This window comes from Ovis canadensis, chromosome 1 (genome assembly GCF_042477335.2).
Source record: "Ovis canadensis isolate MfBH-ARS-UI-01 breed Bighorn chromosome 1, ARS-UI_OviCan_v2, whole genome shotgun sequence".
Classification (NCBI taxonomy): Eukaryota; Metazoa; Chordata; class Mammalia; order Artiodactyla; family Bovidae; genus Ovis; species Ovis canadensis.
The window spans coordinates 253,473,807-253,487,505 of NC_091245.1; the positions used below are offsets into that span (position 1 = coordinate 253,473,807).

The 13,699-nt window shown below is 39.6% G+C and overlaps 1 protein-coding gene across 1 annotated transcript in view; it reads left to right on the forward strand.

Moving 5' to 3' along the window:
* PIK3CB (phosphatidylinositol-4,5-bisphosphate 3-kinase catalytic subunit beta) overlaps positions 1-13,699 on the forward strand; it is a 184,145-nt gene that overhangs the window by 43,125 nt on the left and 127,321 nt on the right. Inside the window, exon 2 of the mRNA XM_069564200.1 lies at positions 13,572-13,677. The gene's annotated coding sequence lies outside the window, so the exon portion shown is untranslated. The remainder of the gene's footprint in view (positions 1-13,571; positions 13,678-13,699) is intronic.

The window sequence follows — 13,699 nt, forward strand, 5'->3', positions numbered from 1 at the left end:
ATGCAAAATAGGCTTGTACCTGCCAACAAAATGGGCATACACTCAAGGCCAATCAGGGAAGGGGGCATGTTTTCCTGCCAGAGGCTCTCACTCTGGTCCTCACTCAGCCTCCTCTTTCCTGGGCTTTTTTTTTTTTTTTCCCTTTTGTGTGCCCTCTCAGTGGTTTTTCTAGCCATGCCCATCTTGGACTCCTTTTTATATTCCAGCTACCTAACATTGGTGTGTTTGTGTGTGTGTGTGTTCAGTCATGTTTGACTCTGAAACCCCAGGAACTGTAGCCCCCCAGGCTTCTCTCCACGGAATTTTCCAAGCAAGAATGCTGGAGTGGGTTACACTGTAACATCAGACTCCAGTGGATCTTCCTGACTCGGGGATTGAACCTGAGTCTCTTGAGTTGACTGCATGGGTAGGTGGATTCTTTACCACTCTACCACCTGGAAAATAAAACTCTAAATGCTCCCTTTTGTATGTCCCCTTATTTATTAGACCATGATTTAGTTGTTAGGGTGAATTAGTGGTGAGTAGAAACAACTAGCCCTTGGACCTACAAGTGGGAGTGTGAGAACCTTTCGGGGAGTCTTTTGTTCAGAAGAGTCTTGAGGTTTTCTGTAACTAGAGGAGAGGAGGTTGACCCGACTCTGAGAGAAGCAAATGGAATTTTGGGAGAAAATGTACTTTCTTAAGGAGGCTATTGTTAGAGATGATGACAAGCCAGGGGGATGTCTTCACACTACAAGACTTCAGTGAGATGGATACTGCTGTTGCCTCAGTTACAGAGACTAAAAGAATAGTTTCTGTCATCATATGTGTATGCTGGTAGTATTTGGACCCTAATTTGGTTTATTAATTTACTAATCTGTGTATAGACTGGCCCTGCAGGTGAAGAATTGCCTGCCAATGCAGGAGATACACGACTCAGTTTCTATCCCTGAGTCATGAAAATGCCCTGGAGAAGGAAATAGCAACCCACTCCAGTATTCTTGCCTGGAAATTTGCATGGACAGAGGAGCCTGGCGGGCTGTGGTCCATGGGGGTCACAGAGTTGGACATAGCTTATTGATCACACCACCACCACCACCACCAATCTATATATATTGATTTTCCCATGGTCTTAAAAAACATTTCCAATATAGAAACTATTCTGCTCCTAGCCCTCAACCACCCTGTTCCTATTTATGTCATTCCTCCAAAACTCCTTTCCAGGGAACTGTTTATTAGCCTTTGATGTAGTGTTCTAGAGTTTATATGTATAAATAAAGGCAATAAAAATACAGACATTTTTTCCTGTCTTTATCCAAAAAGGTCACCAACTCCAAAAGTTTGGTATTATACCTGTTGATCTGCAGGTTGGTCTTCTTACCCTTTCCTTTGTACATTGTGATTTTTACTTAACAATCGACCCTCCCCTTTGTATGTTGTGTTTTTTACTTAACAATGGAGATCTTTACAGAAGATCTTCCTGTAGAGTAGTTTTGTTTCATTTTCCAGTATATAGTTTTTGTTTTGTATGATTTCCCTTTGATAATTTATTTAACCAGTTCTCTGTTGACTTGGTTCTGTCTTTTCATTATTGTAACAGTGTTGCAATGAAGTAACTTGTACATCTGGCATTTGCCTGTATGCAAGTAAATAATTATGGAATAAATCCAGATGTGGTATAACTAATAAAAGTCCATATACGTTTGTAATTTTTATAGATATTGCTAGGTTGCCCTTGTGTTTGCACCCTGACTCTCCCACCAGTGAAAAGGGATAATTTGTGTTTCTCTCCTCCTTCCCAGCTTTATTGAGATTTAATTGACGTATAACATGTTTGAATTCAAGGTGTGCAGTGCGATAATTTGATACAGGTATATATCGCAAAAGATTTACCACAATAAGGTTCTTTAAAATATCCGTTACATAATTTATATACTTAGTGTTCTGTTCTTAAGGTGGGTGATGTGTATTTCCTTACAGCCTTGCCAACAATGTACCATGACAAAGAGGTTGAAAATTGGGTCTAGTATAATCTCAGTTTGCATTTTTCTAATGAGTGAGGTTAAGAGTCTGTCCATAGTTTCAAGACTCTTCCCCTTTCCCCCTGCTTTTTTCTGTGAACTTAACTATTTTAGGGGTTTTGAAGCAGAAATTGTTACCCTTAGTTATACATTTTTTTCCCTAATTCAAGTTTAACAGGTACAGCAGAGTGTATAAATCTTAAGGATATAGTAAGGTTTGATTTTTATAAGCCTCTGACACTCAATATGGATTTTTTTTTGGTGATTTTTTACCAAAAGATGTCAACAAAAGTTTCAGACAACAGCCAAGATGGTTTTTTTTCTTTTCGGATGGTCCTTACGTGATTTGTGTACTGAAATGTTAAAGGGTTGTAGTTGTCTTATTGGGCCATGAGGAAGAAAAACCAGGTGCACATGAGGCATTCCTGCTGCCTGTTAGTGACTGCAAGATGCATTTCTATGTCAGAGGTGTTCAAATGCAGAAAACACTTCATCTTAAAAATGATGAAATATGTTAGATAATGTCAGATTGTTTTCCGTAGAGTTCATACTAATTTACATTGTCAACAGGAAGGTAAAATGTTTTGGTTGTTTCACATTCTCAAATAGTTGATACTGTCAGATCTTTTTGTCAGTCTCACATGTAATATAGTAGTTCACTGTTTTTTTCCTCCTTTTAATTTTTTTTTTAATGAAGTCTAACTCATACAGTAAATGGCAAAAAATCATCAATGTATAATATCATGATTTTATCTCAAAGTAAATAGATCCATGTAACCACCACCAAGAAGTAGAACATTGCCAAGAGCCCACCTGTGTGCCACCTCCCACCCCACTCACTTCTGCGTGTTTCTTTCCCAAAGAAGTCACTATTCTGAAAGCTAACACCGTAGAATCAGTTTTGCCCATTTTTTGAATGTTATGTACGTGAATCATGCAGTTAGGGGTACCTTTGTATCTGATGTCTTTTATTTAACAATATGCTGGTGACACCCGAAACTAATACTGTAAACAAACAAACCAATATGTCAGTGCCACCAGGGGAGGAAAAAACGGAAATACTTTACATTTGAGAATAGCATTATTTTCAAAAGGAAACACTTTTTTTCATGATCGAGGCCATAAGGATGGGGAGGGCAATGGTCAGAAACCAGGAGCCCAAATTAGGATTCTCATACTGCTTTGCCCCAGCTGGATGACTTTGAGATCGCATGAACTCAGTGACTATAATGATCCCTACTCGTTATATGAGAGGCTTTCTGTGAGGATTCTCTGAAATAATACATGTGAAAATGCTCAGCATTGAAACTGGTGATATTATTATTTTAATTCCCATTGTGATGGTATTAAAAGGTGAGGGCCTTTAGAAGATAATCAGATCATAAATTAGAGCTCTCATTATGCCATTAAAAGTGTGTGTTAGCCTGTCAGTCAGATCTGACTCTCTATGGAGCCCATGGACTGTAGCCTGCGAGGTTCCTCTGTCCATGGAATTCTCCAGGCAAGAATACTGGAGTGGGTTGCCATTTCCTTCTCCAGGGAATCTTCCTGATCCAGGGATTGAACCCGGGTCTCCCAAGTTGCAGGCAGATTCATGACCATCTGAGCTACCAGGAAGCTCCATTATGGCATTAGTGTCCTTAGAAAAGGAGAGTTGAGAGAGCTTGCTGCCTCTCTCTTCTGTTGTGCACCATATGAAGATACAGTGAGAAGATGGTGATCTGTAAACCATGAAGAGGTCCCTCAGCAAGAACCTGACCATGATGGCAGCCTAATTTCAGATTTCCAGCTTCTGGAACTGATACTTTTTGTTTAAGTTGATCTCCCCCTTCAAAAAAAGAGAAAACTCCAATATATTCGTAACATTTATCCTTATTAAGTGTCATTGTGAGTTGTTCCATGTGGCTTAGTAAAATGAACAAAAATATGTTCTCATTCTTACAGTGTGTAAGAGTGATTCCCATTATTTGTGTATGTTTGAATCACTTATGATTTTTGTTTTATTGAAGTTTGCAAATCATTTTTATTGCTGAAATATCTTTTTGTAATTCAGATACTCATCTGAATAGATTTAAAACATATATATCTGTGGTCTTTGAATCCTTTTTCTGAATTATTTATATTTGTAATATGTAATAGATTCCTGTGGTTCAAAGATTAAAAGGTATAAACAAAGTAGAGTCTCCCACTTCTACAACTATCTAGTTCATGTCTACCCCAATTGCCTAACATCTGACTCTGCCTAGGAAACTAATATTACTAGTTTCTGTGTAATCTTCCAATGTCTTTTATTGTGGTGGTAGTGTTAATTGCTGTCGTGACACTCAGTCATGTCTGACTGTTTGCAGCTCCATGGACTTTAGGCTGCCAGGCTCCTCTGTACTGGAGTGGGTTGTCATTCCCTTCTCCAGGGGATCTTCCTTACCCAGGGATTGAACCCAGGTCTCCTGCACTGCAGGCAAATTCTTCACCATCTGAGCCACCAGGGAAGCCCAAAGAGAATATGAATATAGATTACATCTTTATCCCTCTGCCCAAAACACATTACAACAACTATCTGTACTTTTTCTTTTGCTTAGCATCTTGCATATTTTTAATATATCAGACCATATTTAATTATCTCTAAGGTACTTAATTCATTTTCATTGCAATACAGTATTATGCTAATATATCATTTATCCATTCTGTTTTACATTTATACTTTTTTGGCTAGTCTGAAATAATGCTGCAGTGAGCATTCTAGTAAATATCTTTTGGTGAAATATATACACATTTCTTTTGGATTTATATCTAGGGTGGAATTTCTGTGTCATAAGCAATGTAGATTTCCGTTGCTGTACATTTTCAACAAGCCTGGGTATTATTAGTTTCTTTAATTTTTACCCATTCTGATGAGTACACATGTGGTATCTTATTGAGGTTTTAATTTTTATTTTCCAGAGTATTAATGGGCTTCCCTGGTGGCTCACAGGTTATAGCGTCTTCCTGGAATGCAGGAGACCCGGGTTCGATCCCTGAGTCGGGAACGTCCCCTGGAGAAGGAAATGGCAACCTACTCCAGTACCCTTGCTTGGAGAATCCCATCGGGGAGGAGCCTGGTGGGCTATAGTCCATGAGGTCGCAAAGAGTCGGACACGACTGAGCGACTTCACTCACTCACTCACTCAGAGTATTAATAAGATTGCCAATTTCCCCCTTTATTTACTGACTGTATTGGTCCTTTCAGAAACTGTATTTTTAAAAAAGCCAAAATATATAATTTCCACCTGTAAAAAGAAAGACTAACAAACTCATGTACTAGTAGTCTTAATCTGGTTATTTCTTGGATAATCAAGAAGTATTTGATTTCATGGGTATCAAAGAAACTTTTTTTGAGAGGAGAGCTGGACCGGTCAGCATGTGGGATACTAGCTCCCACATGCTCTCTCACTAGAATTGATTCCGTGCCTTTTGCAGTGGAAATGCAGAGTCCTAAGTTCTTGCCTGGAGAATCCCAGGGACGGGGGAGCCTGGTGGGCTGCCGTCTATGGGGTCGCACAGAGTCGGACATGACTGAAGTGACCTAGCAGCAGCAGCAACCACTGGACCATCAGAGAATTCCTTCAAAGAATATTCTGAGTGTTCTAATTGCATTTTATAAAAATAAATGTTAGAATAGAGATTACATTCCTTTGATGTAGGGCCAGGACTTTTTGGTAGTATGTGAGGAATACTCTTGGTCCAATAGGGAAAGGAGAGAGATTAGCACCTCCACCATGAAGTGATTTTTAGAATTTAATTTTTAATTATATCATTTTTATGGACTTGCCTGGTGATCTTGTGGTTAAGAATCCCCCTGCTAATGTGGGGGACACAGGTTTGATCACAGGTCCAGGAAGATTACCCATGTCAAAGAGCCACTAAGCCACAACTACTGAAGCCTGAGTAGCCAGTGCAATGAGGAGCCTGTGCATTGCAGCAAAGAGTAGTCCCAGCTCTCCACAACTAGAGAAAGCCTGCACACAGCAATGAAGAGCCAGCGCAGCCAAAAATAAATAAAATTTTAAGAATTGCTATTTTAAAAATATCAACATTGTTTATTGGTTTATTTTATTGAGATAGTCTAAAATATTAGTTTATGTTAGGTTGGAGGTATATGTACAACATAATGATTCAAACATTTTATCATTTACACTCCATTTATACTTCTTGTAAAATATTGACCAAACTGCCTGTGCTGTACAGTATATCCTTGTAGCTTATTTATTTTATATATAATAACAGGTCAGTTTATTTCTTTCCCTGAGTTCCTGTGTCATCATAACAAAGATTTTGCATGACAGACTAATTATAATTACTATAGCTCAAGCAAGCAGGATTTCTCAGCTCTTGTCTTGTAGCAAGAATTTGAAACAACAGACTGGTTACAGCTCAGGCAGATAGAACTTTTATTAAGAAGACAGTGGATAGAGGACACCGGAGACTTGGGAGCAGGCAACCCTGAAGGAGAAGCAGCAATCCCTCTTGGCATTCCGTTTTGTACTTCCTCTTGGTTCTGCAAAATAGGGCTTGTACCCGCCACCAATCAGGAAAGGGAATGCAAATTGGGTGTACGTTCAAGCCCAATCAGGGAAGGGGGTATGTCTGGGCCCCTGCAAAATTGGGCTGTTACATGTTCATTTAGGTGGGCGTGGACTGTTTTGATTGACAATTGCACGTGATGTAACAACAAGCTCTAGTGTGTGTCTTTCCGATAATTCAGTCTGTTATAATCAGTTGTATGTATGTATAGAATATTTATGAACCCATAATGGGCTCCTGGCTGCCTAAGGTTACTTGAGGACACAGCTTTGCATCAATGGCTCTTGTGTCGGAGTTGGACAAGCCCCTATGGCTAGTTTGTATCCACATTGTGGCTAGGGTGCTGGGCAGGACTTGGAAGATCTCTGTGGTTATTTTTTGTAGCATATCCTTGAGCTTTCCTGGGCGTGTCTTGGGTGGGGTTGAGAAATCAGCTTGCATCCTTTTCAATAGGTTACCCCTCTGTTGCTCATGCCTAATTTCCTGTGTGTGTGTGTGGTATATGTGTCCAACTCTTTGCGTGTGTGTGTGTGTTACTCAGTTGTGTTCTGTTCTTTGCAACCCTATGGACTGTAGATCTCCATGCTCCTTTGTCCATGGAATTCTCCAGGCAAGAATATGGGGGAGTGGGTTGCCATTACCTTCTCCTGGGGATCTTACCCCTTCTGGGGATCTTCCACCTAACAGTAGTTTGTATTTCTTAATCCCCTACGGGAGTCACACGCCCCCACTCTGCCCCCACAATCGTTAGTTTGTATCTGTGAGTTTGTTTCTTTTTTATGTTGGAATTTAGAATTTTTTTTTTCTTTTAAATTTTGACTGTGCTGGGTGTTCATTGGGTCTTGCAGGCTTCTCTAGTTGTGGTGCTTTGTGTGGGGGTTTTGGTATCATCATGTGCCATTCTCAGTGCTTGGATGAGTTTTTGAAATCCCCCCTCCCCCAACCCCCACCCCTTTAAAATTTAATGAATATTTGTCCAGAAGTTCTCTTAATATGTTCTGTTTTCTTTTGACAATGAAGTTTTGAGTGGATCTTCATGTGTTAGGTTATTAATATCATTGTTTTAATCTAAAGGATACTAGGAACTTTAAGAATAAATTGTATTTAATTCTGTGTTTGAGTAAGTCAGAGTAATTGACTGTTGAACAAGAGTAAGCACTATACTTACATTCATTTATAGCCTGAATTAAATTAGTTATTACTTTTTGCTTTCCTTTTCTCTTTTCCCTTTTAAATGGACTTTTTTTTTTTTTGGTTTGTTTTAAAGAGCTGTTTTAGTTTTATAGTAAAATTGAATGAGAAGTGCATAGTTCCCATATATGCAACCTCTACCCTCCCCGCGCCCCTGCCCACCGCATGGCCTCCCTCACTGTCAACATCCTGCACCAGCATGTTGGTAATTTTTGAGTTGACTAATTCCCTTACTTTTGGGAAAGTAAGCAGTTTGATATATGTTGACATTACTCTAAAATTATAACATTCTTTTCATTTTAGAAAGCATATTATTGACCTTACTTCAAAAGCAAAGAAACCAAGACTGGAATTAAATTATTTGCTTCCTAGCCAAATTTTGTTTTGAAGTTTCCAAATGAAGATTTTCAACTTTAATAGCAACAGTTATGCTCTCCTTTGATTCCTGCTAACATTTAGAAAATGAAGATCATGGCATCTGGTCCCATCATTTCATGGCAAATAGATGGGGAAACAGTGTCAGACTTTATTTTTTGGGGCTCCAAAATCACTGCAGATGGTGACTGCAGCCATGAAATTGAAAGACGTTTACTCCTTGGAAGAAAAGTTATGACCAACCTAGATAGTATATTCAAAAGCAGAGACATCACTTTGCCAACTAAGGTCCGTCTAGTCAAGGTTATGGTTTTTCCGGTGGTCATGTATGGATGTGAGAGTTGGACTGTGAAGAAGGCTGAGCACCGAAGAATTGATGCTTTTGAACTGTGGTGTTGGAGAAGACTCTTGAGAGTCTCCTGGACTGCAAGGAGATCCAACCAGTCCATTCTAAAGGGGATCCGCCCTGGGTGTTCTTTGGAAGGAATGATGCTAAAGCTGAAACTCCAGTACTTTGGCCACCTCATGTGAAGAATTGACTCATTGGAAAAGACTCTGATGCTGGGAGGGATTGGGGGCAGGAGGAAAAGGGGACGACAGAGGATGAGATGGCTGGATGGCATCACCGACTGAGTGGACGTGAGTTTGAGTGAACTCTGGGAGTTGGTGATGGACAGGGAGGCCTGGTGTGCTGTGATTCATGGGGTCGCAAAGAGTCAGATACGACTGAGCAACTGGACTGAACTGAATTTATTGAAACTTGAAGATTTTTCAGCCTTTTCTCCTTTCTTTTAAATGTAAAACATTCAAACCGCATGTTTGAAATTTTTATTACAGTTTCTGATTTGGGGACTTCCCCTGCTGATCCAGTGGCTAAGACTGTGTGCTCCCAATGCAGGGGACCTGGGTTCGATTCCTGCTCGGGAAACTAGATGCCACATGCCACAACTAAAGATTCCACATGCTCCAGCAAAGATCAAAGATCCAGAGTACTGCAACTAAGACCAGGCGCAGCCAAATAAATAAATATTAAAAAAAAAAATTCTGGCTTGTAGTACTACTGAGAAATATAGATAGATGATTCCAGACCTACCATGGGGTACAAGTTCTAATTTAGTTTGAATGGGCTAGTCCAGAAATGAGTTAATGATTAGGATGCTGCTGTCATAAAGGTAAAATGCTAGTTGTGGTGCATGGGCTTCTCATCACAGTGGCTTCTCTTGTTTCAGAGTGCAGGCTCTAGAACGTGGGCTCAGTAGTTGTGGTACATGGCCTTAGTTGCCCCTCAGCATCTTGAAACTTCCTGAATCAGGGATCCAACCTGTGTCCCCTGTGTTGGAAGGGGATTCTGAACCACTGGACCAACAGGGAAATCCCCCTATGTCTATTTTAATGCGAAGCTGTCAAGAGTCTTGAAATTCTTAATTTTATAAAATTTATTTTATTTATTTGGCTGTGTTGGGTCTTAGTTGTGGCATGTGGGACCTTATTATGCCATGGGAGAATCTTTTGTTGCAGCTCATAAACTCTCTAGTTGTGCTATGGGGACTCAGTAGTTGTGGCTCTCTGGCTTAGTTGCTTCAGGGCATGTGTGATTTTAGTTCCCTTCCTAGGGATTAAAACCACAGTAGATTTTTAACCACTGGACCACCAAGGAAGTCCCTGAAATTCTTAATTTTTGAATAAGTGGCTTTGCTTTTTTATATTGTAACTGGGACTACAGATTACGTAACCAGTCCTGGTCCTGAAAAACAAGGAGTATTATTTAATAAGAAAGAGACAATCCAATAAAAATGTCAAAGATTCTGAACAAAGGGATGCAGAAAGGAACATGAATCATGAATAAACTTGTGAAGAGAAAGAGTCCAAAATGCAGTAAGTACTTGGATGCAGTCTCAAAAATGACAGAATGATCTCAGTCGTTTCCAAAGCAAACCATTCAATATCATGGTAATCCAAGTCTATACCCAGACCAATAACACTAAAGAAGCTGAAGTTGAATGGTTCTATGAAGATCTACAAAACCTTCTAGAGATGTCCTTTTCATTTTAGGGAACTGGAATGCAAAAGTAGGAAGTCAAGAAACACCTGGAGTAACAGGCAGATTTGGCCTTGGAGTACAGAATGAAGCAGGGCAAAGGCTAATAGAGTTCTGCCAAGAGAACACCCTGGTCATAGCAAACACCCTCTTCCAACAACACAAGAGAGACTCTACACATGGACGTCACCAGATGGTCGATACATAAAATAAAATTGATTATATTCTTTGCAGCCAAAAATGGAGAAGCTCTATGCAGTCAGCAAAAACAAGACCTGGAGCTGACTGTGGCTCAGATCATGAACTCCTTATTGCCAAATTCAGACTGAAATTGAAGAAAGTGGAGAAAACCACTAGACCATTCAGGTATGACCTAAGTCAAATCCTTTAAGACTACACTGGAAGTGAGAAATAGATTTAAGGGACTAGATCTGATAGACAGAATGCCTGAGGAACTTTGGACAGAGGTTCGTGGCATCATACAGGATATAGGAATCAAGACCATCTCCAAGAAAAAGAAATGCAGAAAAGCAAAATGGCTGTCTGGGGAGGCCTTATAAATAGCTGTGAAAAGAAGAGAAGCGAAAAGCTAGGAGAAAAGGAAAGATATAAGCATCTGAATGCAGAGTTCCAAAGAATAGCAAGGAGAGATAAGAAAGCCTTCAGCGATCAATGCAGAGAAATAGAGGAAAACAACAGAATGGGAAAGACTAGAGATCTTTTCAAGAAAAGAGATACCAAGGAAACATGTCATGTAGAGATGGGCTCAATAAAGGACAGAAATGGTAGGGACCTAACAGAAGCAGAAGATATTAGGAAGAGGTGGCAAGAATACATAGAAGAACTGTACAAGAAAGATCTTCATGACCCAGTAAATCACAATGCTGCAATCACTCACCTAGAGCCAGACATCCTGTAATGAGAAGTCAAGTGGGCCTTAGAAAGCATCACTATGAAAAAGCTAGTGGAGGTGATGGAATTCCAGTGGAGCTATTTCAAATCCTGAAAGATGATGCTGTGAAGGTGCTGTACTCAATATGCCAGCCAGTTTGGAAAACTCAGCAGGGGCCACAGGACTGGAAAAGGTGTTTTCATTTCAATCCCAAAGAAAGGCAGTGCCAAAGAATGCTGAAACTACCACACAGTTGCACTCATCTCACACAGTAGTACAGTAATGCTCAAAATTCTCCAAGCCAGCCTTCAGCAATACGTGAACCATGAACTTCCAGATGTCCAAGCTGGTTTTCGAAAAGGCAGAGGAACCAGAGATCAAATTGCCAACATCTGCTGGATTATCGGAAAAAGCAAGCGAGTTTCAGAAAAACATCTATTTCTGCTTTATTGACTATGCCAAAGCCTTTGACTGCATGGATCACAATAAACTGTGGAAAATCCTGAAAGAGATGGGAATACCAGACCACCTGACCTGCCTCTTGAGCAACTTGTATGCAGGTCAGGAAGTAACAGTTAGAACTGGACATGGAACTACAGACTGGTTCCAAATAGGAAAACGAGTACATCAATGCTGTGTATTGTCACCCTGCTTATTTAATTTATATGCAGAGTACATCATGAGAAATGCTGGGCTGGCAGAAGCACAAGCTGGAATCAAGATTGCTTGGAGAAATATCAATAACCTCAGATATGCAAATGACACCACCCTTATGGCAGAGAGTGAAGAACTAAAGAGCCTCTTGATGAAAGCAAAAGAGGAGAGTGAAAAAGTTGGCTTAAAGCTCAACATTCAGAAAACGAAGATCATGGCATCCGGTCCCATCACTTCATGGGAAATAGATGGGGAAACAGTGGAAACAGTGGCTGACTTTATTTTTCTGGGATTCAAAATCACTGCAGATGGTGATTGCAGCCATGAAATTAAAAGACGGTTGCTTTTTGGAAGGAAAATTATTTATGACCAACCTAGATAGCATATTGAAAAGCAGAGACATTACTTTGTTAACAAAGGTCCATCTAGTCAAGGCTATGGTTTTTCCAGTGGTCATGCATGGATGTGCGAGTTGGACTATAAAGAAAGCTGAGCACCCAAGAGTTGATGCTTTTGAACTGTGGTGTTGGAGAAGACTCTTGAGAGTCCCTTGGACTGCAAGGAGATCCAACCAGTCCATTCTAAAGGAGATCAGCCCTGGGTGTTCGTTAGAAGGACTGATGTTGAAGGTGAAACTCTAATACTTTGGCTACTTGATGCAAAGAGCTGACTCATGCTAGGAATGTTTGAGGGCAGGAGGAGAAGGGGACGACAGAGGATGAGATGGTTGGATGGTATTACCGACCCGATGGACATGGGTTTGGGTGGACTCTGGGAGCTGGTGATGGACAGGGAGGCATGGAGTGCTGTGGTTCATGGGGTCAGAAAGAGCTGGACACGACTGAGTGACTGAACTGACTGACTGACTGCTACAAATTATAAAATTTGATTTTACCTAGTATTGGAGGAAATGTGTTCATATGCTACTGGTGAATTGGAAAGGTGATCCAATTGAAGGCACTTGGGCATTTTTGATAGATTTGAGAATTTGGATGCCTTGTGACCCACCAGTTTCCCACTTTGCATATCCCAAAGACATTCTTGTAAAGTATACCTGGCGACTTGAATAGTAATGTTGATAAAAGCAAAAAAGTAAGCCATACAGATGTTTGTCAACAGAACGAATAGATAAATAGATTGTGGTACATTTATATTATGGAATATCATATAAGGCAGTGAAAATGTAACATGGATAAAACATAGAAAAATATCACATGAAAAAGTTCACATCCAAATATTTCATTCAACATATCAGTTTATCAAGCTGAAAAAATGATGATTGGTTGGGGGAGGGCACATACCTAAACAAAATATTATTTAAGGACATATACATATGTGACAGTGTTATATTTTAAAAAATGATGGGAAAAGACATAATTAGGATGAAGGTTAGGAGGACAGAAGCACTTAGATTATGTTATTGGTGTTCTTATGTGATGTGGAGATTTACAATTAACTGTTTATTTTATGCTTGCTTACATTCATCTTTCCATATATTTTGTGTGTGTCAAACATTACATTAAAGAAGTAACGGGAAAGCTACTTATGGTTAGCCACTTATGACGTAGATGGAGGGGTGGCTTGGAAAGTAGAAAGATAGCTAGCATATTACAGAAAAGAGGTTTGAAGGAAAAGGAGGTGATCTACATAAGAGATCAGATAGTTGAATAGGATATGAAGTTAATTCCCTTTCAGCTCTAACATTTTATGATTTAAATATTGTGGTTTATGTGTTTTCTGTGTTTTTCCGATATTCAAAATTACAGAGTTATAAGCAGTTATGTTATATAAGTGATTTAATTATTTTTAATTTAGTCCATTTAGGTGTTAATATCTTTTATCTTTACCCTTTTTTCTGTAGTGTATCTTCTAATCTGAAAAAGTCTTCCATGAAAACTTCACTTTCAAAAAAACAAGTAATGCCGTCTATTTTTCTAAAACAGTGAAATGGGGGCTCTTATTTCAAGGTAAGTATCAATTTCACATCTT